The 24,270-nt window shown below is 38.9% G+C and overlaps 1 protein-coding gene and 1 pseudogene across 1 annotated transcript in view; both read right to left on the bottom strand.

Moving 5' to 3' along the window:
* The window catches only part of SNTB1 (syntrophin beta 1), a 279,233-nt gene that overhangs the window by 110,201 nt on the left and 144,762 nt on the right, over positions 1-24,270 (bottom strand). The gene's annotated exons all lie outside the window — the stretch shown is intronic.
* Positions 961-13,280, bottom strand: LOC126961363 (condensin complex subunit 3-like; annotated as a pseudogene).

Below are 24,270 nucleotides of genomic sequence, written 5' to 3'. Positions count from 1 at the left end.
TACATATGTATACATGTGCCATGTTGGTGTGCTGCACCCATCAACTCATCAGCACCCATCAACTCGTCATTTACATCAGGTATAACTACCAATGCAATCCCTCCCCCCTCCCCCCTCCCCATGATAGGCCCTGGTGTGTGATGTTCCCCTTCCCAAGTCCAAGTGATCTCATTGTTCAGTTCCCACCTATGAGTGAGAACATGCGGTGTTTGGTTTTCTGTTCTTGCAATAGTTTGCTGAGAATGATGAAAACCCATGTTAAATAGGCTCAAAAGCCTGTGAATTTAAATCCTATACCACAATACCTTTCCTTGAGATTGGACAATGTCCTATGGGGGGCATTCACTGACTTCTGCAGTGATGTGAAGTGTAGTATTCATCATCAACAACCATGCCCAATAATGTTCCACCTAGCTCCTGAGTTTCAAAATAACAATTTTGCAGATGGCTTGAGAGTTAGAAGACCCAGTGCAACTTGGCTTCATTAACATTTGAAACCAACCTTTTACAGTGACTAAACCGTTTTACCACAAGCATAAGTTGTAGAAGAGGGAAGGTTTGGAAAGTGGGATGTCACTAGGAGAACTTTAGCCATAATTAGTATTCTTTTTAAGGAATTTGCAAAGCCAGTCTCCCCAGTGAGATACCAAAAATTTTATGTGATGGAACAGGGAATTCTTTTGGTGACAACTGTCCTCATACAGAGGAAAAAAATCTCATGCCTCTTAGGCATATTTCAAAAATATGAGTAATAAATCTAAGGTGAGAGTTTCCATTCTCTCCCTAAGTTCTCACTCTTCAGTAAAGTTGCAGAGCAGAATACAAACTAGCATTCTCAAGAGCATCAATGAGAGCTTAACTTGTTTTTCTTCTATATCTTTAAAACTTTATTTTTAATTGACAATGATGGGCTGGGCGCGGTGGCTCATGCCTGTAATCCCAGCACTTTGGGAGGCCGAGGCAGGCGGCAAGGTCAGGAGTTCGAGACCAACCTGGCCAATATGGTGAAACCCCATCTCTACTAAAAATACAAAAATTAGCCGGGCGTGGTGGTGGGCGCCTGTAGTCCCGGCTACTCAGGAGGCTGAGGCAGGAGAATCGCTTGAATCCGGGAGGCAGAGGTTGTAGTGAGCTGAGATCGGGCTACTGCACTCCAGCCTGGGAGACAGAGCGAGACTGTCCCCAAAGCAAACAAAACAAACAAACAAAAAAACAAAAAATAAAGACAATTGTGGTTATTAACTGGCTTCTCAAGTTATTCTACCAATATTCATTATTCTGGGAGTTTAAAACATGCAAATACTTCATTTACAATATTTTCTTTTGAAGGCCTTTTTAAAAATTTCGACAAGGGTAACTTTATTCAAGCAAAGAACTGAAGATAATTTTAAAGAACTCTACCTCCACCATCTTTCCTAACTTAAATCTTCATTGAGAAATTGTGCAAGATTAGGTTTACTTTTTTCCAGCACTGCTGTTTTGGCTTGTCTTGGTAGTTTCATCTTCATTTCTGATTCTGGTTCTAGAACTTCATGGTCACTTTCAGAGTCAGCCTCAGCAATCTGATGTCTCCTCTTCATCCTAGCTGAAGCTGTCACTTTTCTCTGTCCCCTGTTAGTCTTTTGCTGACTAGATTTTGATGCCAGGGTTGCTTTTACATCCCTAACAAGAGTCATATGTACTTCCTTATTCTTTTCATCTTCATTTTGAAAAATAGTTGTAGTCAAGTTGGCATCCTGTGCTGCTTCAGGCTGGTCACCAAATTCTTTATTTCCTTTTTGCCAACTGAATCTTGATTTTCTCCAAAGCTTTCAGACGTGCCCCATCCTTTACTTGCTCCAGAATCCCATTCAATAGAACCAGAAGATCTTTTGCAAGATGGCTATTGAGTTCTAAAGAACTCAATGCTTTTATAGAGACCCGCATTTCTGGTGAGCATGGACTTGTTAAGATCTCACGGCAAATTTTTATAGCCAAACTGTCATGTACTGTTAAGGCCTGATAATCTTAGGAATTCTTGGCCTGAGGATTTAATCTGCTTGTTCTCATCAAATCTATAAGTAACTCAACATTTCTGATATGAATTTCAGCTAAAGGAGAACATGCAGGAGCACTGGCCAGTGTTTGCAGGCTTGGAAGAGAAACTTCTTCAAAGCATTCCTGATCAGTCCTGCTTGCATAAGCAAACATGGGGGAGAACACGCCTAGGCAATGTCGAAGTCGAACATCCTCTTCAGTCACAGGACTCTACCATTACAAAATAAGATGGGAAAAAGTCCTGCTGCTGACCCAAAGCCCAGAGAACATCGGCTTGGCTAGTCCTTCTATGGCTCCTGTCCTAAGTGTAGATACCTCACTAAGAAATCAGAAAGGAGTTTCAGAACATTCTTCGCTGTAAGGGCCTTTTCAACTTTTTATGACTCTTGCTCATCAATCACTGTTTATCTCTGCACCTTCGTATTAAAAGGCTTTGATTTTTTAGGTTTAAGTGGTTCAACCCCAAACATTATCAGCTAGTCAAAGATTCCCTTTAAAGCACTTATTTTTATTGTGACATCATCAATTTGCAAAACCTGCAATGATAACACAAAGTGTTACATGCAAAATCCTGATTCTGTAGTCTGCAGCTCCCGAGCATAAAACAGCCAGATTTCTTACTGTAGGGTAAACATGTATTATCTTAGGAAGAATAAAAAATTCAATGATCCCATTCATGGCTGCACTTATGCCTGCTGAAATGGACATCTGCTTCAACAGTTCACAGCATAAGACATTCTATAATGTTTCTGCGTCATTCTTCTCTATGTGGACTTCTTTAATTTCAAATTGCTCTGTCTCTTTCAAAACGTTTCTTTTGACATCTTCTAATGCTTTTATTTCTTCTTTTAATTTTGATGCTAAGTTAAAATCCTGTAAGGTAATATAATTTTCCAAAGCTTCTTTGGCTTCAGTACGCTTAACTTTTATTTCAGCCATCTTGAGTCCTTTCTTTCTTGCATCAACTGGGTCATCATAAACACCAACAGTAATAATGGGTACCCCAATCTCTGAGATAATTTCTGTTCTCTTATTATCATCTATAATAATGTGCAGCAGTCCTTCAACAAGAAAAGGAACCATGGATATTGGGGTTGTGGGTAGAGTAAGAATCTCCTGTCAAATAGCCAGCATTTTTTTTCTTCCTTCTTCTTCATTCATATCCAAAGACTTAATAATTAGAATCAATTGTCAATAAAAAAAAAAACTCATGACTTTTAGGTTCTTTTCGAAGAAATGGGTAATAAATCTGGGGTGAGTTCACTGTCTCCCAAAGTTCTCACTGTTCAGTAAAGTTGCATAGCAGAACACAAACTAGGATTCTCAAAAGCATTGATGAGATCTCAGCCTGCTTTTCTTTCCTTTCTTTAAAACTTTATTTTTAATCAACAATGGTGGTTATCAACTGGCTTTTCAAGTTATTCTATCAATATCTATTATTCTAGGAATTTAAAGCATGCAAATACGTCATTTACAATATTTTCTTTTGAAGGCTGGCATTTGTTTTCAAAGAAACGACATATTGGGAAACAGGACTCCACAGGTATCACACACACACAAGTGATGCCAGCAAAAATGAAAGAAAGAAAACAGAGTATTTTCTTTGTTAGGTTGCCAGCATGGCCCTAGGATAAAGCAGACTTGCAAACAGAGGTATAGGCTAGTGATGCGGACGCCCGTTTCTTCCAGGTTTTGACAGTGCTTATCATTATTATTAATTTTTAAGTAAACTTTTAAAGTATAACCTACAGACGGAAAAGTGCACAAATTGTAGGTGTCCACCTCAACTGTATTTTTGCAAAGAGAATATATTCGTGTCACCATCACTCAGATCAAGAAATAGAATATTACAGTCATCCCAGAAATCCCTTTTGTATACCCTTTCCAGCTCCTGTCCTCCAATATAATCACTATTCGAATTTCTATGGATTAACTTTTGCCTCAGGCAAAAATGGATCAATGGATCATTTTCTGTTGCTACCTGAAGTGTAGGGAGGACCTAGGACAATTTCTGAGGCAAAGTTGAAGTACCAGGTCCCATACTTGTTGGCAGTGATTCACAAGGTGGGACCACAGACCAGCAGTATTTGCATGCAAATTATAGGCTCCCACCTCAGGCCTACTTAACTAGGAACTCTGGGGATGAGGTCCAGCAATCACCCTCCAGGAAAATCTGACTCTAGTCAAGTTTGAGAAGGGCTGTGCCATAGGTTCATTTAAAAAAAAGAACTGAGCTTGGTTGTTTGCCAGGCTTCCCAATGGCTGAGAGGGACATGGAATGGTGAACTGAGCTTCCCCCATCAGTTTTCAGAGGAAGAATACAAAAGACACAGAGCAGAGAGGCCTGTTGCTTTTTATCATCAAAAAGAACAGCAAGGTTCTCAACCAAAAGTATTCTTCAGATATCCTTTAATAGGCTTCTTTTTAAAAAATCATTCAGTTAAATATAAATGGTTGGACCCTATCCCAGTCATACTGAGTAAGGTTCCAGAGATTGAAGCCTGGGCATATGCTTTAAATGTTCCACAAATTTATATAGATTAAAGACCACCGCAGGCCTCTCTGAGGCCAAGCTGGAGCCCCCTAATGAGCTGCGCCTATTGGTAGTTGTCCCCAGAAGAGTAATACAACAGATGGTTCCTGGAGAGTATGTTAGCTATAGACTACTGACTAACAAATTCCCTTCAATTAAAATTTGGCTTAAAATTCCAGGCCAGCCACAGTGACTCATGCCTGTGATCCCCACACTTTGGGAGGCTGAAGTGGGAGGATTAGTTGAGCTCAGGAGTTTGACACCAGCCTGGGCAAGTAAGGAGGCCCCATCTCTACAAAAAATTTAAAAAGTAGTCAGGCATGGTGGTGCACACCTGTAGTCCCAGCTACCTAGGAGGCTGAGGTGGGAGGATTGCTTGGGGCCAGGAGGTCAAGGCTGCAGTAAAAGTCATGATTGCACTACTGCACTCCAGCCTGGGTGACAGAGCAAGACCCTTACTGAAAAACAAAAACAAAACAAAACAAAATTCCAAACATCTGTTATCTCACAGTATCTGTAGGTCATGAATTTTGGAATGGCTTAGCTGAGTGGTTCTGGCTCAGGAATTTGCAGTTAGGATGCTGACAGGGGTTGCAGGCATCTGAAGGCTTGACTGGGGTTGAGGATCCACTTCTAAGATGGCTCCCTCTTATGGCCATTGGCAGAAGGCCTCAGTTTCTTGCCATATGAGCCTTTTCCAAAGGCTGCTTGAGTGTTCTCCTGACATGGCAGGTGTTTCCTCCAAAGAAAAAAAGGAACTGCTATGCCTTTTCTGACCTGGTCTTCAAAGGCACACACCATGTTTGTTGTTATTGTTTCTTTGATTTTTAAATTTCAATAGTTTTGGGGGAACAGGTGGTTTTTGGTTACATGGATAAGTTCTTTAGTGGTGATTTCTGAGATTTTGGTGCACCCATAACCTGAGCAGTGTACACTGTCCCCAATGTGCAGTCTTTTATCCCTCACCACCCTCCCACCCCTTCTCCTGAGTCCCCAGAGTCCATTATATCATTCTTCTGCCTTTTCATTCTCATAGCTTAGTTCCCATTTATAAGTAAGAACATTTGATATTTGGTTTTCCATTCCTGAGTTACTTCACTTAGAATAACAGTTTCCAACTTCATCCAGGTTGCTGCAAATGCTATTATTTTGTTCCTTTATATGACTGAGTAGTATTCTGTGGTGTATGTATATCACATTTTTTAATCCACTCATTGGTTGATGGGCATTTCAGCTGGTTCCATATTTTTGCAATTGTGAATTGTGTTGCTATAAACATGCGTGTGCAAGTGTCTTTTTCATATAATGACTTCTTTTCCTCTGGGTAGATACCCAGTCATGGGATTGCTGGATCAAATGGTAGTTCTACTTGTAGTTCTTTAAGGAACCTCCATCCTGTTTTCCATAGTGGTTTTACTAGTTTACATTCCCACCAGCAGGCACACCATAAGTTTTGGTTTATTCTTATTGTTAGAAGTGCGTCAGTAAGTTCAATATACATTCAACAAAAGGAGAATTAAGCTCCACTAGGATATAAGGAAGAGTACCAAAGCATTTGTAGACATATCTGTATCTTAAAACCACCATAGAGAAGCTTTCAGATGAAGTAAAGTCCTGCAAAGAGCCTGTTTGCAAATGTAGAGGGAGAGTTTTTGGAGCTGTGAACCAGTAGCCTATGAAGATCTTGCAGATCCAAGTAAAGAGGGAAATCATTCTTTTTTACTAAGCTTTGACTCTGGATTACAAGATGAGACATATGGTAGACTTAAGATAGGGGTCAATGACAATAGGAGAGATGAGAAAGAGCCTCTCACTGACCACACATGAGGGCAGCATGAAACCACCAAATATGATGGTGGGCTAAGAACTGTTGGGCTGATCTGACAAAAGTTTGGCATGGAAAAGGTGTCAATTATTTGTGCAATGAGTAATTAAAAGAATTCAGCAACTTACATTCCCCCTTTTTCCCTCACCCCCAACAAAACCCAAAGGGAGAGGAGAAAGGGCTACAAACTTCCTCTTTTAATATCAATGAGTTCTACTATCTAAGGCAAACGATAGGTACTTGGTATCACTGAAGTCCTTCAAATCCCTGGGTGACAACTCAAGATTCTCAACAAGGTCATGGGGTGATTTTACACCTATATATCCCCACTACTTGGCATTAACTGAACTTCAAATAAACACATTTTGACCTAATTTGTTATTTGACCTCATTTTACCAAAATGTGATCCAGTGTAATGCACGTTCCAGAATAGAAAGTGGTAGAGAGTAAAGAAATTCCATTCCTGGTTGGTTGTGCAATAGTTCTTTCAGCAGCCCATGTTCTTACCAATTGAAAAGATGCATGCTGGAATAAACATTGGCTTTATGACTTTCAGACTGACTTTGTGACTTATTGGATTCAGAGTGGCTTTATGACTTATTGGCTGTGATGCATTAGACAAGTTACTTAAACTTCCTAGCCTCAATTTCTTTATCTGTAGAATGCCTCAATATACTTGTCTATTGAGATTATTGAAAAGATTAAATGAAATAACATGTATGAGATGATACAGTGCCATGCCCATCTTGATCAGTTTTCCTAGTTTACAATGAATAGTCTTTCCAAATTTGTGCACATTAAAATTGTATTGGTCCAATGAAGCATGGAGAGTCCTCCAGGGCAGGTGGGCTATAGTCCAACTGCTTTCCAGAGTACTGGGATTTGAAGAAAAATGCAAGCCCCGGGAAAAACCAAAAGATTATACAAAGGCTCTTTCTACTATCCTGGAATGAAAACAAAATAACTTTAGGGAAAGATGCATGAGTCTTTTGCAAGATACTAAAAGATTTGGGGCAAACCTGATAACATGTCACCCTTTAACCCATCTACCTCTTTATTCTAAAAACAAAAAAGAGCTATATGAGGTTCCTGTTGAGGGGCACAAGTTAATGAGTGTTGTGGCCATAACTAGAGCTACAATTAGCTGTTGCTTTCTCATAGCCTGAGCTAATCAGTGACTCTGGGGTGAAAAGAGATAAGAAACGGTTTCATTTTTTTCAGTAGGTTTTTGCTGATAACATACCTCAAAATAACCATTTTGTAGGGTCAAATGTTTAGTATTATGTGTTTTCTTAAAAAGGTAGTTTCAACTTCAATAATTACATAATGAACATATGGAAGGAGGTAAAATGGGGAAACACAGTAAGAAGAGGGTAGGGAGAAGGACAGAAAAAGGAAAACAGAAAAAAAATTCAAGAGTGAAAACTAAGCGGTGTGTGAAAATGTCACTGTGCCTGGGTGGTTGAAGTCATTAAAGTCAGAGAGCCAAAAATACCTAACAGAGTGGAGCGAAAAAAGCGCCGGACAGAACAGTGAGAATAATGTATCACTGATGTAAAAACAACTCATATGATGCTTGTAAATGTGGAAACTATAACTATCCCTGGAGGGGTATAGAGATGAGTTCAATTAGGAGGGAAACTGAGTGACAGGAGGACAAAATTGGAAGGGAGATTTTAACTATATAACTTTGTATCTTTTAAATTTTGTTCCATTGTGCATTTATCATGTATTCAATGCATTTAAACAGAAGAGGAGAAGGACGGGCCATAGAATACATCTATTGGTTAAAACCATCTTGTATCAAGCCCAAGCTGTCATTTGTAAACTATGCTTCTTATGAATATCTGTTGTTTGTCTGCCATTTCCATACCCTGCTTTTCTGGTAACAGGCTTTATCCTCATTCTCACTCTATGTGGTCTGGGGGATTTGATGGCTTGAGGGTTGTAGGTATGAAACAATTTGAACCAAAGAGATCCAGGCCCAGAATTTCTGCTGGATCCAGTGTAATGCACATTCCATAATAGAAAGTGATAGAGAGTAAAGAAATTGCATTCCAGGAATAATTGTTAAGGAGACTTTTTTCCCCTCCTCATTGTAAATACTGGGGGGTTGGATGCAATCATGGATCTGTGATGACCATCTTGCCATCGAGAGGGAAGGACCTGCTCTTCTATGTTCCTTTTTTTTTTTCTTAAGCCAGTTCAAGTTGGGCTACTTTCAAAATACAACCAAAAGTCCTAACTCATACACTGACCTCAAATAGGTCTTTTCATTTCTCTGAGCCTTGAGTTTCTTCATCCCATATAAAATTGAGATGGTGGTGGTAATGATCAAAGTGGTGATGATGATGATAATGAAGGTGATAACATTCACAGGGTTACTGGAGTATCAAATGAGGTAATAATTATGAAAGTGCTTTGTGACCTGATGTTAGTAGTTGTCACTTATGCTTTTAGCATTTAAGACTTTCTGTTGACTCAGTAAATGGGGGGAAAAACTATATTAGTGAACATAATGTTTTCATATTATCTATACCTATACGTCTCTCTTAGAAATTCTATTAGTAAAGAGTCAAGGCATGCATATTGAAACAGAAAATCCCAGTAAATCTCTTGGGTTACAAAACGGAGTAAGAAACATGCAATGCTATCACAGCTAATTAGCAAGTGTTCTAGAACACTGATGAGGTGTCTGGCATGTGTTATGTGCTGTAGAGGCAACTGGAGTACATGGTCTCTGTCTCCAATTAACTTACCATGTGCAGTGCATTGAATAGTGTCTCTCCAAAATTCAGGTTCCTGGGGAACCTCAGGATGTGACTTTATTTGGAAATAGGATCCTTGCCGATGTAATTAAGGGAAGGATTCAGATGAAATCCTTATCTCATTATCTCATCATTCCACCCAGTGTATTAGGGTGGGTCCTAAATCCAATAAGAGTGCTATTATAAGAGACAGAAAAGACACAGAGAGACATGCAGAAAAGAAGGCGGTGTGTAGGTGGAGGCAGAGATTGGAGTGATGCAGCCACAAGACAGGGAATGCCAATGAGGGCAGGCAACCACTGGAAGTTAGGATAGAGGCATGAAATGGTTTACCCCTCAAAACATCCAGAAAGAACCAACCCTGCTGACACTACGGTTTCAGACTTCCAGTCTCCAAAGCTGAGAGAGGATAAATTTCTATTGTTTTAAGCTACTCAGTTTGTGGTACTTTGTTATGGCAATCCTAGAAAACTATTACACAAATACATCATGTAACTATCTTCCTGGGCATAGCAGAACCAGGACTACACTACTATTTAAAATATATGGACGCTTAAAGAAATTCGTAAGATGAATTTAGATCATTTAGAGCTGTGAAATCACGTGTCCATTTTAGCTCACTTTGGAGTTAAAAAGTTGTCTCCTTGGCAAGAAATCTTACTCCCACCAACATTCAGTTTTATAGCCCAGAAAGAAAATGGGGAACCATTCTGAAGTAAGGAACATATATAAAGCATGCTTGTCCAGGGTAGGTCTTTACTCAGTAAAGGACAGTGTCCTCGACTTCCTTCTTGGGGTAAAGAAAATCCAGACAACTTCCTTGCTGGCTGATGAGCCCTACATTTCTGGAACTAGGGAAGAAGAGGGAGGGAGGGAGTAAAGCAGCAATAAAGTCAGGATGGCTGATTGGAGCTATTTTCAGCAGGCCAGTCTTTTATAACTCCTATTTTGTTCCCCAGTTGAACTGACCACTGCTTGATGAATTGTGTTTATCTGTCGTTCAGCGATAAAGTTCTCTTTTAATTCCCTGCTGAATAGAAATATTTAGGGCAATGCCACAGCTGTGTTTATTCTCACACTCCACCACAGTTATGTAAATACTGCCTATGGAACTATTTCTGATAACAGCCCATCCCAACCCCAAGGAATTATATGCTCACTCTCAATGTCTGCCAAGATGAGCCGTTTCAATCCAGCTTGGCATGGCATATGAATGATATCACAGCTTCTCAGAGATCATTTGGCAAAACTCACAATAAAAGAGTAATTTTCTTCCCCTCTTGCTCTCTCAAAGGCTTCCATAGAGTCAAATGGTATTTCCCAGCATCCTCTACTTCCCCTGTTTAGAAACATGAGGCTAACACATAAAACATGAAGCCTCCTACTACGAAATTAATAAATAAAACAACTCACAACCTGACAATGAAAGTTTCAAGTGACCTTTCCCCTCCAAGTGACTCTGGAGAAAACACAGATGAAACTAGTCAGGAGGATGAAGTTTCGCTGGCTTGCAGCAAATTCGGGAAATCTAAGAGAATTCAAACCACATGGTCATTATGGTCGCTTTCAGTTCCTCAAATCTGTAATTCCTATGGTTGATGAAAAATACTTCTCAACAGACAAATAACAATGGTTAACTCTAGATCATGACATTTTGGGGTATTTTTATTTCCACCTTTCTGCTTTTCTGTAGTTTCCAATTTTTTTCAATGTAATCAGGAAAAAATTAGAAAACTTTTAAAAAAATGAATATTTGTAAACCTTTTGCAATAATGTCATTGATGAAATGCTTCAGTAGAAAGAAGTATTCTTATGTGAAAACGATAACACCAAAGCAAAAATCAGATTATTTAAAAAATCCTAAAATGGGTTGTAACTACAAGATGTAAAAGAAAGAGGTAAAAAGATTGGTAGTAATCACATTTGTAATGAGGATAAGTATTTGTTCCGTGAAGTTGCAAACTCCACCACCATACTTGTTCACTTTTCTCATTTTATCCTCATACCGTCCTATGAGGTGAATGGTATTAATGTGTCTATTTCACAGATAAGAAGATGGTGTCTTAGCGGGGTAGCCCATCCTGCCTTTTCCCATTAGTAAGAGGTAAAACTGGAACTAGAACCAAAGTTCATTGGACTCCAAAGCTCATGTCTTAATCATTATGCCCCATCTAGCAGGATGGTTATAAAATGTGGTATTTGAAAAGCAGGGAACATATTTCATGTTGGTTGCTGTTCAATATCTTTTGAATATCCTTCCTGTGTATTTGGAAAATTTTCCAAATTATATGTTGAGCTTCCCAAAGATAGAAGCCAGAATCCAAGTTCCCAGCCTTCCTTGTTGCTCAAGGACAGAACCACTCACACTGAATGGCAATTCTGAAGGGGGCAACATCAGGAAGTAAATGTGCATAGACATGCATAGACTCCATCATCTGGAAGGCAGGAAGGAGGAGGCACCCCATTTTTAGGTAGAGCTTGGCCAATCTCAGGTGTCATTGGTGTGAGCTGAGGCAGTGTGTGAGTTGTAAACAGTTGTTACAAAGGTGACAACGGGTATTTTCCCTAGAGCAGCATTCACGATTGGTTGGTGTTGAGCTTCCATAGCCTGTTTTTTTGAAATTTTGAGGAAATCCGTGAACACCATAATATCCTTAACCACAGTTGATTCTATTGCCTGAAACTACAATCCTCAGCTAAGAATGTGGATTTAGGAAGCAGGTTGCCACGATGGGAACCAGGGAGATCATTTAAGGAATGTGTAAAGTGTGAGCACTTAATGAAAAAGAAAGCAGAAAAGGTATTCTGGTATTTTTCACAAAATCCCATTTCAAAAACAGGTCATGCATGATATAGTATTCTGCTAAGCTCTGAGGGAACTTGACAATATCTCTCATGTTGGCTAGATTTCAGTTTTTCAGTGACACATAAATTTACAAAATATGTGAAGAATTTCAGCACTTTGACCTTTCCTTGGGAAATGATATCATTATTAATTTTACAAGTCAGCTAATGTCAAAACTAAAGAAAACATTTTGTTTTCTCACTATGCATATCATCTATACCTCCCAAAATATTCTGTGGTTTTACCTTGCTCAACTGATTTTAAAAAATAATAAGCCATCTAAATAGACAAGGTGCTATGCAGGGCAAATAAATGTGCATTTGTCTTATAATCTTAGTACTTACATTGATAAATAATCTATCCCACAGCCCAATCTAGATCACACCATTTAGAGTCTGAGGGCCTACTTTTGCTTCTTTTGAATTAGATTATTTTAGACTAGGGTTGCCAGATTTAGCAAATAAAAATGTTGGATGCCCAGTTAAACTTGAGTTTCAGATAAACATGGAATAATTTTTTAGTATTAGTATGTCCTGTGTAATATTAGTGGTGGAGATGGCATAAAGTACATGAGTTAGAAAAAGGTATAGAAAATAAAACCGACAGGATGTTATGATAGATTAACTGTGAGGCGGCGGGGAAGAGAGAAGTGTCAAGGTGATGCCTAGGTTTCGGGCTTAGACAACTAAATTAATGACAGTGCTATTTACTAAGATAAAAAACTGAAAATGATTCAGATTTGGAGAGAAACATTGTGAGTTTGGTTAAATATCTCCATTTTCATTTGGATATCTTGTTATAGCCTGAGACTTATAGTTTATACATGTACAAGCTACTCTTCAAGAGTCTGTTTATCCTATGGTTATTTTGTTTTAATGCCATCAATATCTTTCCAATAATTGAAGTTGGATGACCCAACATCCTTGATGCCTCTTGTCCTCTTCTCTAGGGCCCAGTATACAAGTTTTATCAGTATTATCTTGGCGGTATCTCCCTTTCAGAAGAACTAGCCAGACTGTAAGTTACCAAGTTTTCTCCGTAGAGTTGGGGCAGTGACTAACCTAGGATGGGATGTAAGTTTTATTTTCTAGGCAAACTTTTTTTTTTTTTTTTTAATACTTTACGTTCTAGGGTACATGTGCACAACGTGCAGGTTTGTTACATATGTATATATGTGCCATGTTGGTGTGCTGCACGCATTAACTCGTCATTTACATTAGGTATATCTCCTAATGCTATCCCTCCCCATTCCCCCAACCCCACGACAGGCCCCGGTGTGTGATGTTCCCCTTCCTGTGTCCAAGTGTTCTCAATGTTCAATTCCCACCTATGAGTGAGAACACGCAGTGTTTGGTTTTCTGTTCTTGTGATAGTTTGCTGAGAATGATGGTTTCCTATCCCTACAAAGGACATGAACTCATCCTTTTTTTATGGCTGCATAGTATTCCATGGTATATATGTACCACATTTTCTTAATCCAGTCTGTCATTGATGGACATTTGGGTTGGTTCCAAGTTTCTGCTATTGTGAATAGTATCTAGGCCAACTTTGATTAAATGGTAGTGGTTGCCTGAAATGATGTCTTGAAAGGAATCTGAGGCCTCATTCCAGGCTCATCTAGGATAAGTGTCATAATCATTTATGGATGTTTGCTGTGGGCATGGAAATGGGAATTGGCAGCACCCACACTGCCTACTTAACATTGCTAGAAAGCATTTTGACTTATACCTCTCCAAAAATAGGCCACTTTATCTCCTCATTGCCCCACCCTTGGATCAAGTCCTGGATTTTTTTCATCTAATAATCTCTCAAGTACAATCTCTCATTATGTCAGAGTTTCATGTAAAATAATAAGATTTATCTGTCTGACCCATTTGCAAAATTGTGACAAAAATGCCTTTTCATTCATCAACTTATCAATTATTTTTTAGTGCCTAGTACTTGCCAGACATGCCAGGAGGCATGTGAAGAGAACTCAACACAGATACTGTTTCAGTAATCACTAAGATTATACTCAAGCAATCTTGAACAAGCACATGCTTTCTTAAATTTTCAAATAACTCAAGAAATTCCTCATGTGAGAGAATCATTTGTACCTATTTAAGGTGCAGAGAATCATCACTCAATTCTCAATAAATTATTAAAGCAATTATTTACTATGTGAATTTAGCAGTGCTTACACATAATAACAGTACTTCACCATTACCAAAATATCACTCATCCATTCAGTTGTATGTTCTACTAAATCCTTCCTTAGTGAGAGTACAGGAGGAGAAAAGGGGAGAGGATATAGATAAAGGCATTGTGTCTCAGGTTTCTATATAAATAAAGATGTGTTACCTGTAGAAGACAGTAAATTAAGTTATAAGTATCTAAGAACTTTTTAACAGGAACTGTCAGTAGCTGCCACCCAGCAGAGAAGAGGGCCATGAGAGAATGATGAAGAGGAGACAGAAGCTGGATGCGACAGGAAGGATTTAAAGAGAATCTATCACATAAAGGGATTAGAGAGTAGCCAGGGAACTTGGGTTCAGGAAGTAGGAAACATCATAGGCAATTTAGTTAGCACAGGAGAATTAGATACAGACATAACTCAGAGATATCGTGGGTTCAGTTCCAGACCACCACAATAAAGCAAATATGACAATACAGTGAATATCACAACAAAATGAATCTCAGGATTTTTTTTGGTTTCCCGGTGCACGTAAGAGTTATGTTTATATCATACTGTAGTCTATTAAGTGTGCATTGGCAATATGTCTAAGAAAACAAGGTACACACCTTAACATAAAAGTACTTTAATGCTAAAAATTGCTAATGATCATCTGGGCCTTGAGCAAGTTGTAATCTTTTTGCTGGTGGAGGGTCTTGCCTCAATGCTGATGGCTGCTGACTGATCAGGGTGGTGGTTTTTGAAGGCTGGCATAGCTGTCATTTTCTTAAGACAATGAAGTTTGCCACATCGATGGACTCTTCTTTTGACAAAATATTTCTTTGCAGCATGTGATAGTATTTGATAGCATTTTATCCTCTGCAGAAATTTTTATCAAAATTTTAGTCAATCCTCTCAAATCTTGCTGCTGCTTTATCAACAAAATTTATGTAATATTCTTTTTATTTGAGACAAAGTCTTACTCTGTCTCCCAGGCTGGATTACAGTAGCCTGATCTTGGCTCACTGCAACCTCTGCCCCCTGGGTTTAAGCGATTTTCCTGCTTCAGCCTCCTGAGTAGCTGGGACTACAGGCGCATGCCACCACACCTGGTTAATTTTTGTATTTTTAGTAGAAATGGGGTTTCACCATGTTGGGTAGGCTGGTCTCGAACTCCTGAACTCAAGCAATCTGCCTGCCTCGGCCTCCCAAAGTGCTGGCATTACAGGTGTAATCCCAGTTTATGTAAGATTCTAAATCCTTTCTTGTGATGCCACCAATTTTTACAAGATTTTCACCAGGAATAGATTCCATCTCAAGAAGCCACTTTTTTTTTTTTTTCCTCATCCATAGGAAACAACTGCTCCATTTGTTCAAGTTTTATCATGGGATTGCAGCAATTCAGTCACATCTTCAGGTTCCACTTCTAATTTTAGTTCTCTTGCTATTTCTACCACATCTGCAGTTACTTCTTTCACTGAAGTCTTCAGAGTTATCCATGAGGATTGGAATCAACTTCCAAACACCCATTAACGTTGATATTTTGACCTCCTCCCATAAATCACAAATGTTCTTAATGATATTTAGGATGGTAAATCCTTTCCAGAAGGTCGTTGATTTACTTTGCTCAGATCCATCACAGGAATTACTATCTATGGCAGCTATAGCCTTATGAAGTGTATTTAAGAAATACATCTGCCTGTATCTAGTTCTCCTGTGCTAGAAATACATTTCATAAGGCTATATGATTCATGCCTTCACTCATGATCATGTCTTAAATAAGACATAAGAGTTAAAATTACTCCTTGATCTATGGGCTACAGAATAGATTCTGTGTTGGCAGACATGAAAACAACAGTAATCTCCGTGTATATCTCCATCATAGCTCTTGAGTGACCAGTTACAGTGTCAATAAGCAGTAATATTTTGAAAGGGATCTTTTTTTGCTGAGTAGGAGGTCTCAACAGTGGTCTTAAAATAGTCAGTAAACCATGCTATAAACCGATGTGCAGTTATCCAGGCTTTGTTTTCCACCTATAGAACACAGGCAGAGAAGGTTCTGCATAATACCTAGTGGCCCTAGGAGATTTAGAATGGCAAATAACCATTAGCTTCAACTTAAAGCTACAAACTACATTAGCCCCTAACAAGAGAGTCAACCTGTCCCCTGAAGATTTGAAGAAAATGACTTCTCTTCTCTAGCTATGAAAGTCCTAGATGGGATCTTCTTCCAATCCCAGGCTGTTTCATGTACATTGAAAATCGGTTGTTTAGTGAAGTCACCTTCATCAATGACCTTAGCTAGATCTTCTGGATAATTTGCTGCAGCTTCTACATCAGCACTTGTTTCACCTTGCACTATGTTACAGAGACAGCCTCTTAGCCTTATGAACTAACTTCTACTAGCTTCACACTTTTCTTCTGCAGCATCTTCACCTCTCTTAGTCTTCAAAGAATTGAAGACAGTTAGGGCCTTGCTCTGGATTAGGCTTTAGCTTAAGGAAATGTTGTGGTTGGTTTGATCTTTTATCCAGGACACTAAAACTTTTTCCATACCAGCAAAAAAGCTGTTTTGCTTTCTTATTATTTGCGTTCACTGGAGTACACTTTTGGTTTCCTTCAAAGACTTTCCCTTTGCATTCACAGCTTGGCCAAGGGTTTGGCACAAGAAGCCTAACTTTCAGCCTATTTCAGCTTTTGACATGCCTTCCTCACTAAGCTGAATCATTTCTAGTTTTTGAATATAAGTGAGAGACGTGTGACTCTTCCTTTTACTTGAACACTTAGAAGCCTTCAAAGAGGTATTCACTGGCCTAATTTCAAGATTGTTATGTCTCAGGGAACAGGAAGACCTGAGGATAGGGAGAGAGATGGGAGCGAGGGAAGAACAGCCAATCGATGGAGCAGACAGGATACATACAACATTTATGCATTAAGTTATCTGACTTATATGGGTGTAGTTTGTGGTACCCTAAAACCATTACAACAGTAACATCAAAGTTACTGATCACAGATCACCATAACAGATACAAAATAATAAGAATGTATGAATTACTGTGAGAATTACAAAAACGTGACACAGATACAAACTGTGCACAATGTATTGGAAAAATGGTGCCTAGAGACTTGCTCAAGGCAGGGTGGTCACAAACCTTCAATTTGTTAAAACCAACAAACCAACAAACAAAAACAAACAAACAAAAAACCCAGAGTATATGCAAAGCACAATAAAGCAAAGTGCAACAAAATGAAGCATGCACATATAGAGAAAAAGCAGAAACCAAAGTTATCCTAGTTAAATGCATGAATGAATGAATGATCAAAGACAATTAATAAACTAACAGGAATTTCGAGGCCATTTAAACCAATCACTCATTTCACAAGTGAAAAGCCTAACTTCCGGAGAAGAGAAATTATTTACCCAAGGTCACACTTGCAGGTACTATTACTGAGCCTAGAGTCCAGATTTCTTCTTTTTTATTTTTAATTTTTATTTTACTTGAAGTTCTGGGATACATGTGCTGAACATACAGGTTTGTTACATAGGTATACATGTGCCATGGTTGTTTGTTGTACCTATCAACCAGTCTTTTAAGCCCCACATGCATTACGTATGTGTCCTAATGTTCCCTCTCCCCTTTCCCCTCAACCCCCCATAGGTCCTGGTTTGTGATGTTCCCCTCCCTGTGTCCATGTGTTCTCATTGTTCATTGCTCAACTCCCACTTATGTGTGAGAACATGCAGTGTTTGGTTTTCTGTTCCTGTGTTAGTTTGCTGAGGATGATGGCTTCCAGCTTCATCCATATCCCTGCAAAGGACATGAACTCATTCTTTTTTATGGCTGCAAGTCCAGATTGCTTAACAACTAAGTTTATCTATGTTCAGAGAATGGGGAAGGAGTAGAAAACTCATGGTGTGCTGGAGGCAATTTTAACTTTTTAAATCATTTTCCAGAGAGCTGGTCCTAAATTTGTGACTAGTAGCTCTTTCTGTATTTTAAACACTCACTGTACTTTGTAGATATTTCACTGTCAAGGACTTTATGGAGATGACAGTTTCATAATTATTTTCTCTGTGGAAGTCTTTGCTCAAAGACACTTTCACCTCTTTTGTAGATAGCAATAATCATTTTCATTACCTGACTGATTTAAACAAGCACAAACAAATAAATCAGCTCCCCACAAAATTGCTATTTAAAAAAATCTGTATCTAAACTATCTAGACAAGTTTTAAATTGTCGTGCAATTCTGCAAAGGACAAAAATCAGAATAATGCAAATGTTCAATTCAAGTTTTAAAAGGTCACACTACATGAAATTCAATCTTTCTCATCTTACAGTAAATGCCAAGGTGCCAGACAAGTTGGGAAGAAAGACAGTCTCTCTGTGAAGCAGCAAAGCTATGGGGTTAGATTTGTTTTGTTTCGACTTCATTAGTTCCTGTTTTTTAAGATAATGTGTATTAAACTAGTGGAACAGAAAAATTGTTACAGATGAAAGAAATTAACCTTAAACTTTCTACTTCTTGACCTCAAGATGCATGGGGTGGGTTGAGAGGGGCAGGCCATGGACAGCGAGAGGAGAATGCTGTGTGTGTGCCGCCAGGGAGACCTTCTGAGCTCCTAGGTGGTCAGATGTCTGCCTCTGCCTCACAGCATTCCAAACATTTGTTCCCTCCAGATGTGTGAGTCAAGCGATTAAACTTTACATCCAGCAGTGTACCCTTGGACAGTCTGCATGAGGGGTGATTATCAATTATCATGAAAGCATGGACTGAAAGTAAGACTTAAATGTACCTTCTACAAAAACGTAAACTGAAAGAGGTCAGATTTTTGGGTGCAGCAAGTACAAACAACCTTAATCATGTTTGAATCATTCATTCAAAAATATTCCTTGAATGTTTGTTTTCTGCTAGGCAGCCTGCTAGGTACTGGAGTTACTGAGGCTAGAAAACATAGCCATGGCCTTCATGTCCACAGAGCTCACTGTCCACAGAGGCTGAAGTGTGTGTGTGTGTGTGTGTATGTGTGTGGCAGCAGGGGGTGGCAGGGGGCTTGGAGGGGAGCAGATAGAGAACCCAATGACTGCCGTCTAGGAGAGGCCACATAGCACAGAGGTTAGAATGTCATTAACAGAGCCAGTTTGGTTTGGTCCATGTACTGGCTATGAGCTAAGTGACCCTGAACAAAGAAATTACCTCTCTGCATCTGAGTTTCCTCATCTACAGATAGAAATGGACTGAATTACATGTACAATGACTAGAACAGTGATGACCCTAAAGCTTACTTCTGAAGGAAGAGGAAAAGTTAACTAAGCCAAAAAGGAAGAGTAGAGGCCAAGGGGAGAGCATCCCAAGGACAGCAGCAGCCTGAGGAAGAGACATCAGTATGAGAGTACATTGCACATGATGGAATGTGCAAGAAGTTCTTTTTTTTTTTTCTTGAGACCGAGTCTCGCTCTGTCACCCAGGCTGGAGTGCAATGGTGCGATCTTGGCTCACTACAACCTCTGCTTCCTGGTTCAAGCAATTCTCCTGCCTCAGCCTCCTGAGTAGCTGGGATTACAGGCGTGTGCCACCATGCCCAGCTAATTTTTGTATTTTTAGTAGGGATGGGGTTTCACCATGTTGACGGCTGGTCTCAAACTCCTTACCTCAGGTGATCCACCTGCCTCGGCTCCCAAAGTGCTGGGATTACAGGCATGAGTCATCGCACCTGGCCACAAGTAGTTCTTGAGTGGCTTAGAAGTATGGGGGAAAGGTGGGCAAGAAAGCAAAGGGACAAACAGGAGGCAGTGTGAGGACCCATTGACAGAATTATTCAAGCATAATGACCTGATCAAGCTTGTATTTTAGTGATATCCTGCCGGAGAGTCCACATTGGAAAAGACAGAGACTGGGGACAAGGAGACCAGCCAGAATGTCTCTGCAGTTATAATGGAGGCACAGTAAGTGCGAAAGAGAGAATGCTTGAGATACTAAAGATCCGATTACAGCAGAGTAGGAGGGCATTCTATTATGACAGTTTTATTTCTGAATTAATGCTTGTATATTTAGGAAATTGTGTCCTCCAAATACTGAACTCAAAAATTACCCATCCATGGTTACAGAGTCTGCTAGGCATAGGAAGACAGGGGATACAAAGATAAATTAGATGTAATCTAAGCCATTTATAGCCTAGTGAGGCGGATGGTACCAAAATAATTGTAATACATGGCAGAACAGGTGTGCCGTTCAGGAAGCACAGAGTATCCAAGGAAGGAAAGCCATGATATGTGTAAGGATCAGGAAATACTTCAGGAAGATGAAAGCATTTGACATGGGGCTTAAGGAATAAGAGGATTTTGACAGGTGGAGAATGAAGAGAGAGTATTCCAGTCTGTGGGAAGATGATGACCAAGGACAGAAATGTATGAAAGCTGAGGATGTTCAGGAATAGCAAATAGTTCAGTTTATCTGCAAGACTATTTCTATAACTGCATTTATTTTTTAATAGCTTTATTGAGGTATAATTGATATGCAATAAATTGGACGTACTTTAAGTGCACAATAATTTTAGACATACATAACCCCCCATGACAGTGCTTCCCCCATTTCTCTCATTATAGATTAGTTTGTATTTCCTGGAATTTTAATACATAAAATCATACAGTATGTCTTCCTTTTGTCTGGCTTATTTCACACAGCATAATTGTTTTAAGATTCATCCATGTTGTAGCATGTATCAATAGTTCATTTGTTTCATGGCTAAGTAATCCATTACATGGATACAGCAGTGTTTGTTTATTCATCCTTCAAAGGGAAAGTGGGTTGTTTCTAGTTTTTGGTTATAGTAATAGCAGCAAATAATGCTGCTATGAACATTTGTGTTTTTGTATAAACACATACTTTCATTTATCTTGGGTTGATAGCTAGGAGAGAAATTGCTGGTTCATGTGGTAGGTGTGCCTTTAGCATTTTAAGGAATAGCCAAACTGTATCAGAGTGACTGTACCATTTTTCATTTTCAAACGGAAGCATATGAAGGTTTGAGTTCTTCCACATCCTCGCCAATACCTAATATCGCCATCCTTTTTAATTTTAGCTAGATTCATATGAACGTAGCAGTATCTCACTGTGTGGTTTTAATTTGCAAGTGTGCATTGACTAATGAAGTAGATCACCTTTTCCTGTGCTCATTTTGTATGCATCTATCTTCTATGACCAAGTGTCATATACATTTTTGTCCTTTAAAAATTGCATTGATTGCCTTTTTAGCATAAGGTTAGAGATTTTTTAAATATATAGGCTCTTGGCTGGGCATGGTGGCTTATGCCTGTAATCCAGTGCTTTGGGAGGTCGAGGTGGGTGGATCATTTGAGGTCAGGAGTTCAAGACCAGCCTGGCCAACATAGTGAAACCCCGTCTCTACTAAAAATACAAAAATTAGCCAGGCATGGTGGCACGCACCTATAATTCCAGCTACGTGGGAGGCTGAGGCAGGAGAATTGCTTGAACCTGGGAGGCGGACGTTGCAATGAGCTGAGATCGTGCCACTATACTCCAGCCTGGGCAACAGAGCGAGACTTCATCTCTAAATAAATAAATAAAATATATATGATCTGGATACAGGTCATTTATCAATATATACTTTGCAAATATGTTCTCCCAATCTTTGGCTTGTGGTTTTATTCTCTCAATAATAGGTTTTTAATTCTAATGAAATCCAACTTATCAATTTTTGCTTTAGTTATCGTGTTTTTAGTGTCTTATCTAGAACATTTTCCAAACTCAAATTCAAAAATGTTTTGTTTTCTGCTAGAAGTTTTATAGTTTTATGTTTCACTTTGAGGTTGATGATACATTTGAAGGAATTTTTGTATACAGTATAATATAAAGATTGAAGTACTTTTTTGCATTTGGATATTTAATTTTTATAGCACTGTTTGTTTAAAATACTATTTTTCTTGAATTGCCTTTGTACTTCTATTGAAAGTCAATTACCCATATATATGTGAGTCTATTTCTGGACTCCCTATTAGGTTTCATCAATCAATTCATCTGTCTTGATGTCAATATCCCACTGTTTTGATTGCTGTAACATTATAAAAAGACTAGAATGAAGTGCTGTTTGTCCTCTAGTTTTGTCTTTTTTAAAGCTGTTTGGTTATTCTGAGTCCTTTGCATTTCCATATGAATTTTAGAATCAGTTTTCCAATTTCTATTAAAAAATCCGCAGAGATTTTGATTAGTATGGCATTGGATCTACAAATCAATGAGGGAAGTGTTACCATCATAACATTATAGTTATTCTTTTCTGCAGATACATATTTCTATTTGATGTAATTTTCTTTCTGCCTGAAGTCTTCCTGTAGTATTTCTTGTAGTGCAGGTATGCAGGTGATGCATTCTTTGAGCATTTGTATGTCTGAGTAAGTCTTTATTTCACCTTAATTTTTGAAGGATATTTTTGCTGGGTATAGAATGCTACTTGGCAGTTATTTTTATTTCAGGACTTGAAAGATGTTGCTTAAATGCCTCCTCATTTGCATTTCTTCTAGTGAGAAATCAGCTGCCACCTCTTTGTTCCTCTCATTATAAATTAGTTTGCATGTGTAATGTGTCTTTTTTTCTTTGGTGGCTTTTTAAATTTTTCTTTTTATCACTGGTGTTGAGCATTGTGATTACAATGTCTTTGGTGTCGTTAGTTTCATATTTCTTGCATATATGGTTTATTGAGCTTCTGTGGACCTGGGGGTTTACAGTTTTTTATCAAATTTGAGTAATTTTCAGCCATTATTTCTTCAAATGATTTTCGATTCCTTCTCCCCTTTGTGGACTCCAACTATAGGTGTATTAGGCTGCTTGAATTTGTAGCATAGCTCACTGATTCTCTGTTCATTTTTTAAAAATTATCTTCTCTATGTTTCATTAGGAATAGTTTCTATTACTAGGTATTTTTTGCTATGAATGCCATTCGGTGTGTTTTTCATCCACACATTGTTTCATATTCAGAAGTGTGATATTAATTTTTTTAAATTTCACGTTTTTACTTAACTTTTTGATCGTAAGGAATACTATTATATTAATTATTTAAGGTCCATGTTGGATAATTCTAACATCCATGTCAGTTCTGGGTCAGTTTCAATTGATCAGTTTTTCTCTACATCACGGGTCAGATTCGCTCCTTCTTGGCATGCTTGGTAATTCTCTCTCTCTCTCTCTTTTTAAGAGACAGGGTCTTGCTCTGTTACCCAGGCTTTGCTGCAGTGGCACCATCATAGTTCACTGCAGCCTCAAGCCTCTGGGCTCAAGCAGTTCTCCTACTTCAGCCTTCTAAGTAGCTAGTACTACAGCTGGCTCTAGCATGCCACCACACTACAGCTCACACAGGGGAAAGCTGGCCCCTGGCTGCCCCTCTCCTGCCCAGTAATGTACCTGCCTCAGTGGTTTGGTGGTCATGGAAATGGAGAGAAGTGTTTGGAAATCCATATGTGAGGAAGAATAGAGAGGACTCAAACAGTTCATTTAGGACACAAGGAGATACAGGAGAAAACATTTCCCAGAGTCCTAGACTAATACACAAGTTAAAATGTGCACCACACCTGGTTAATTATTTTATTTTATTGTAGAGATGGGGCTCTCGCTTTGTTGCCCAGGCTGGTCTTTGGCCTTAAGCAATCCTCTGCCCTTGGCCTCCCAAAGTGCTGGGATTACAAGAGTGAACAACTGCATGTAGCCCTGGTAATTTTTTCATAGGTGCCAAATGTTGTGAATTTTACTTTATTGAAGGTTGGATATTTTTATAATCCTAAAAATATTCATCAGTGTTTTTTGTTTGTTTCTTTGTTTGTTTGTTTTCTGGGACACAGTTATTTGGAAACCGTTTGGTCTTTTCAGGTGTTGCTATTAAGGTTTGTTAGGCAGGACTGGAGTGGTATTCCATCTGGAGCTAACTCTTTCCATAGAGGTGAGGCCCTTATGTGTGCTCTACCCAATGTCCCATGAATCATAACATTTTCCAGTCCCACTGGCAGGACAGGCATTATTTCTGGCCTTGTGTGAGTGCTGAGCACTGTTTCTTCTCATCCTGTGGTGTAGTTTTTGCCTCGGCTCTGTGTAGTTTCCTCATA

The sequence above is a fragment of the Macaca thibetana genome, chromosome 8, assembly GCF_024542745.1.
Source record: "Macaca thibetana thibetana isolate TM-01 chromosome 8, ASM2454274v1, whole genome shotgun sequence".
NCBI lineage: Eukaryota > Metazoa > Chordata > Mammalia > Primates > Cercopithecidae > Macaca > Macaca thibetana.
Note: the sequence above shows the minus strand (reverse complement) of the source record. Positions and strands in the feature narration are given on the sequence as shown.